At 40.9% G+C, this 6,221-nt stretch overlaps 1 long non-coding RNA gene across 1 annotated transcript in view; it reads right to left on the bottom strand.

Annotated features, from left to right (window-relative positions):
* Positions 1-1,246: 1,246 nt before the first annotated feature.
* The window catches only part of LOC117054412, a 37,630-nt gene continuing 32,655 nt past the window's right edge, over positions 1,247-6,221 (bottom strand). Inside the window, exons 2-3 of the long non-coding RNA XR_004427489.1 lie at positions 3,803-3,886; positions 1,247-1,287 (exon numbers count right to left, since the gene is read on the bottom strand). This is a non-coding gene — a long non-coding RNA (uncharacterized LOC117054412). The remainder of the gene's footprint in view (positions 1,288-3,802; positions 3,887-6,221) is intronic.

The raw sequence follows: 6,221 nt of genomic DNA, 5'->3' as shown, positions 1-6,221 counted from the left end.
TTCTTCAGAAAGATTTTCTATTTTGTTTCGACTATGGCAGACCAACACGGCTACCCACCTGTAACTATAACAAGTAAGGTTAAGATTGTTGCTTGGGAGGCAGACACAATTTAGGATGGTGCCAATGGATGCTAAAAGACAGTACTACCACAGAATAACCTCTTTTTTCTTTACATTTTATGAAGCTCCAGCTACTAGTGAGGCTTTGTGTTCTGAAGAGCAGAACTCTTGAGACTGAGTAGTCAAAATATTGAGGTACAACTATGAATGGATGAATCTGTTTTATTTCAGTTTCTCTTTTCTCCACATTTCCACAGCAATTTGTGACTTATTTATTTTTTTAAAAAAAAATCGTCACGGAAATTTGTCAGCATGTTAGTGCAAATTTCTCCAGATATACACATTTTTATGCAGTTTTGACAAATAAAGATATTGTTGCAAATATTTTCCTGGAGAGAGGGCATGTGGCCTAGGGAGAGTGCAGAAGGTTGGAGAAGGAGAGCAGAGAGTCCCATTCAGACAGTGTCATAAACAACTGAGATCTCATGCTTATCATTGTTGTTCACTTCTAGGATTGCTAGATCCCAAATCCAGCTTGTGCAGCTATGTCTCGTATTTCGGGGGGAGGGGGGGCTCAAATTCATCTCATCCGCTTCCATTACTGTCAATGTACTATTCATTATGATTTCATCAGGATTAATTAACAAGATTTGGGGTAATATGAGGCACATATTTGGTATGCAAATCCAAATCAGTTGTAGAATTGATGTTTCTGCGCAGCTGGTACTCTGTGTGTTGATAGTCAGGAGTACAGATAGCTTATATTAGGCTGCACCAGCTGTCTGTTGCTAGCTTGTTGGCTTCCTACTACTGGATAACGATGAGGTGGCTCCGATTACTGCCAACACTGGCTCCAATGGCTCTTCTTGCTGGAATACCAGCAGGCATCCAAACATCTAGAGCTGGCAGTTAGATGATTTAAATAAGCATAGCAAACCATAGAGGATTCACTCAGCGATACATTGAATAAAATGTTGAATTGTACTTAGTTCTGCTTCTTTCCAAGCAATAGGCACTCTTCGTAGTTTGAATGGTGTCAATGCATAATGGAGAAATTTTAATTATTCAAAGTCACTTCACAAATTCTTGGATATGTATCTGTTTCACTGGACTCCAGCTCCCATCAGCCCCAGCCAGCGTGACCAATGGTCAAGGATGATAGGAGCCGTATTCTGGCAACATTTTGGGGGGAACCAACTTGGTTACACAAGATCTAAGGTGTTTTACCTGTGATAGGGACAGACAGATTGGTCTAAATTTGGTTTGTGCTAATTTGCATACATTGATGTTATATATCTGCTCCACCCCATTTCCCAAGTAATGTGCATTTTTTTTTAAAAAAAAAAGCATGAAAAAAATAAAGTACAACTTTATATGTTACATATTTTTTGGTATTGCATTTGCCACATTCCAGAAACCACAATTCAACAGCTCTTTATGTGTTTTTTTTAAGGCTTTGTAATTTGAAGGAAGTGTCAGCTTCATCAACAAAGCTTAAATCTGGACACCATGAATATGGACTTGTCTTTACTGAGACAACATGTACAGCCATGCGTTAGTGCAATTGATTTAAGTTCCTCAGTTTAAGATGTGTTCAATTCTGTTTTTATAGGCATTCAGCTGTGTTGCTACTCTGAGACAGTCAACAAAAATGCCAACAAATTCCAGCCATAGAGGAAGTTTTATGTTGTTAGTAGACATAGATTTCCACTGGGAGTCAAGCAACTATGTAGTTGTTAGGGTATAACAGTGCTGATTTAAGTTTAAATGGCTGTATTTGGAATGATGACTTCAAAGTGAATGGCCCTGAAGTCCACTGTACCAAGTATCTCCCCAAGTGCTGTTTTTATTGGGAAAATTGTGCATCTTTTCAGATATGGAGGGCACAATCCACCAAAGCCAAGTATTTTGAAGAAACACTGATTTCAGTGGGAGAGTAACAAACATGTATTTAAACTCCCCTCCCTCCTGTTGTTTTTAAAGGGTTTAATTATGGTGGATGTTGCCCTTAAGGTTCCGAAAATGTTCCAGAGGATGAATAAATGAAAAACAAAGGGAAAGCATCTGACATGAAAATGTAATAGCAGCCAATGAACGAATGTGGTTTGTAAAGAATGCTTAAGAGGAGCTGCTTGGATTATAAATTTAGTGCATTTGTACCATACCCTTTGCACATTTATCTAAATAATGCCAGGCACTCAAACAGGTTACATTAAGTACACATCTGTGCTGTGAATCCAGAATGGAGCTGAGGTTTCCTCAGCTAAATCATTTTTCATGTGTTTGGCAGCTGAGAAGGACTTAGTTACTGATAGGTTTCCCAACCCCCTCCACACACACACACACTTTTTTTTTCCTATCGCAGCTTCCTCAAATAAATGGGAAGAGCATACAGATGCCAAAGCAGCAAAGGTATTAAAGAAGGGACTGAATCCAAATGACAAGGATGCTACAACAAGGTGGAAAGTGGGAAGGAGGCTAAAGGAGAAGCATCAGAGTAATTAGACCCAACCATTTATAATTCACAGGTGTTAGAATGTGAGAGGACTACATTTTTGTATGCGGTGATATTTAGATTAATATTTCAAAGGGCAACTGGGAAGATTTTTTTTTGAAGAAAAGGAAAAGAAAGTAGGATTTCTAGCAGCAAGTTCTTTTGATGCCACGGAGGATATTTGCATTTAAGTTTAAAGCCTAGGACACCTCACACTTTATGCAATTATCATATTTACTGCAGCGAATACTAGTGTGATGCTACTTTAGTGATGCAGTAAACACCTGAAGTGTGAATCTCTGTTAGGAGCAAGCTGGCAGTGCAAGTTGGAGTTAACTCTTTAGTAGCAAAAACGTGATCTGCACAGACTTGGCGGAGTGTCAGGTCTAATAAGCACAGCAGCTCTTCTATGCTACGTCTTGCCCCCATGAAGCAGTTGCTAAGAATGAAGGTCCCCGCCTTCTCATAGCTGCCCCAAAGATCACAAAGATGGTGCCAGCTAAGTCTTTCTGGGAATGCTGTTCCATAACATAATTCACTTAGGTCCATCAATTTCCATGGGAAGGCTGACAAAAACGTCTGCTAGAGATCCCTAGTGAGCAGACAATACTGAGCTAGTGGTATGAGAGCCAGTGTGCTGTAGTGGTTAAGAGCGGTAGACTCGTAATCTGGGGAACCGGGTTCGTGTCTCCACTCCTCCACATGTAGCTGCTGGGTGACCTTGGGCTAGTCACACTTCTTTGAAGTCTCTCAGCCCCACTCACCTCACAGAGTGTTTGTTGTCGGGGAGGAAGGGAAAGGAGAATGTTAGCCGCTTTGAGACTCCTTCGGGTAGTGATAAAGCGGGATATCAAATCCAAACTCCTCCTCCTCCTCCTCTTCTTCTTCTTCTTCTTCTTCTTCTTCTTCTTCATGCATGTTTGGTTAATGTGTTTAGGATTTTGGAGATTCCACTACTAAAAGCAATTGCCAGCTGGTCATCATTGCATCCAGTTACCAGGACATGGCATGCACTTGTTGAAGCTCTCATCCTGATATTTTAATTGCTAAGTGTTGCCTGTCACTGTTGAAAATGTCATGCAGACAGGGAGGGGAATACTTTGTGTAGTTTATAATATGCAGTGCATTACAGAGATTATAATGTATTGTTACCTACTTTAAGCTTCTGATCTGGCTTTATAGTGAGTGTTCATGCTTCTAGACGTCCAGGTGTCAAATACCTTCTTTAAAAATTGAATGGAAGCTTACCTCTCTTTATACGTATCAGTTTTCTGCAGGCAATTGTTCAACTCAGAAGATGAGGTGAAGAGGCAACTGGAATCTGATACATCACTACAAACAAACAAAATATTGCAAGTGTGATACGGCATTGATGAAGGGATTCCATTTCTGACTCTTTCCCATCTATGCCAAAAACCATAATAGACTGGTGAATAGCTTCATTTAAAAAAAGAAGAAGAAAAGAAAAGAAATCCCCTGTTATGGCATTCTGTGGCATTTGCACTAAACTTCCCCCCATGGACAATATTTCACAAGCTGCACATATTTTATTCCTGCCAACTGCAGTATCATCAACTCCAGATTCTCTATAGCTGGATCACCAGGCAAACACTTTTAGCTTGATAAAAAGAGATGAAAGGTAGGGTGGGTGGGTGGGTCTGTAACACACCTCCAACTTAGATTTTAATTGTACAATCTTGTACGTCTAATAAGAAGTAAAAAATGAGTCAACAGGGACTTACTCACAAGTAAGTGAATATAGCAGCCTAAATCACACAGAGGTGTATCTAGGGTCCCTTGCACCATTGGCAAGGAGCTGTATCAGTACTTGGCAGTGCAAGAAGGATGGGAATCTTCTCTTGTGTTTGATCTCACTACAATAGTGGTGCCGTAATGCCACACACAAATACATCATACACTCCATAGTCTGACAGATGATTTTTGCGCCCCTGGCAGGGCACAGTTTCATCAATCCCTAGTTACACCTCTGAAAGCACATAGAACATTTAATCAGACAGAACAGAAAGACAGGCAACTCTCAGCTGTTATACAGTCTCATATACATCCATATGCTCCCATATGTACATTCATTTATACATGTTTAGGCTTGGTTCCAGGCTTAGTTGCAATAAGGGATGGGAACTAGGAGGTTAAGTCAAAGCCTTCACAGAAAATGTGGCCCTTGAGAGGGTGAGAGAGGCAGTATCACTTTTTGGGAGCAGGAGAGCTTCAGGCAGCAGAGGGTGGTGGAGCTCAAAGAGTGAAGTTCATTGGCAGCAATTTATTGAAGGTAAGAAGGTGTTTGTCCTGAAGCCATGGAGGGGCATCACAAAATCAGGGTGATGGGAGTGCTGGATTGGCGTGTGGGGACCAAGATGAGACAGTGGGTGACTAGAGAAGATATGATTTCAGGAGTGTAGCTGAGAGACCACAAGGGCATAGATCAGAGTTTTTGAAATAAGAATGATCATAATTATTCACATTCCCCCAAACTCTAGGTATTGCTTCAAATATATTAAATGACCAAATGTCACCCATAGCCTTGGAATAAAAGATACTAGACAAGGGATGTGAATCAAATAAAAATGAAGGGGGGGGGGAGAAACCCTCTAGGTAAAGCTCCTGAAAAATGACAGTCAGAATGCAATAAGTATGTTTCTGTCTTTATTGCAGTGTTGTAGCAGCAGTAAACATGGTTGCTGCATGAAGTACAATTGCACTCCCGAGGAAGTCAATGTAAGAAAATATAAAAGCATTTTACATTTTTACATTTTAATTAATATATTTATATACCATCCTTACGACCACACCCTCAGGGCACCTTACAACAAGCTTAAAACAAATTAAAACCAATTAAACATCTTACAAACATATGTGTAGCTAAAACAAATATGAAACTACAAGGCTGGGGAAATTGAAGGCCCTTAGCCTAGCACCAAAATGGCATCAAGGCTGGTGCCAAGTGAGCCTCTCTGGGAAGGTTGTAGCTGGAGAGCCACCATGGAAAAGGCCCTTTAGCTACTAGGCCACCCAGAAAAGATGTTAAGGTCCAGGTAAGTACATATGGACACCATAGCTGTCAACTTTCCCCTTTTTTAAGGGAAATTCCCTTATTCCGACACATGCATTCTTTGATCTTAAAGATCAAAGCCAGGTATGCTGGAAGTTGGAAAACATCTACATGACAGCAGAAGATGAAGAAGAAGAAGAGGAATTTGGATTTGATACCCAGCCTTTCGCTTGTCTTAAGGAGTCTCAAAGCGGCTAACAATCTCCTTTTCCCTTCTTCCCCCACAACAAACACTCTGTGAGGTGAGTGAGGCTAAGAGACTTCAAAGAAGTCTAGCCCAAGGTCACCCAGCAGCTGCATGTGGAGGAGCGGGGAAGCAAACCCGGTTCACCAGATTATGAGTCCACCGCTCTTAACCAGTACACCACGCTGGCTCTCAAACAGCCAAGTCCCAGTTAGCAACCTTGTGACCATGTCTGGAATGAATGAAAGTTTCCAGATCTTTTTCAAAAGTGAGCCCCATATACAATGCCATAGTCCAGGATGAGGGAATTTGTAGTCCTCCAGAAGTTGCTGGATTACTACTCCCATCATACCTGCCCATTTGTTGCAAGGGAAGTAATGACTTGGCATTGAATTCTGATTGCTTACCTGAAC

This window comes from Lacerta agilis, chromosome 10 (genome assembly GCF_009819535.1).
Source record: "Lacerta agilis isolate rLacAgi1 chromosome 10, rLacAgi1.pri, whole genome shotgun sequence".
In the NCBI taxonomy this organism is placed as follows: domain Eukaryota; kingdom Metazoa; phylum Chordata; class Lepidosauria; order Squamata; family Lacertidae; genus Lacerta; species Lacerta agilis.
This window is presented reverse-complemented; position numbering and strand designations above follow the sequence as displayed.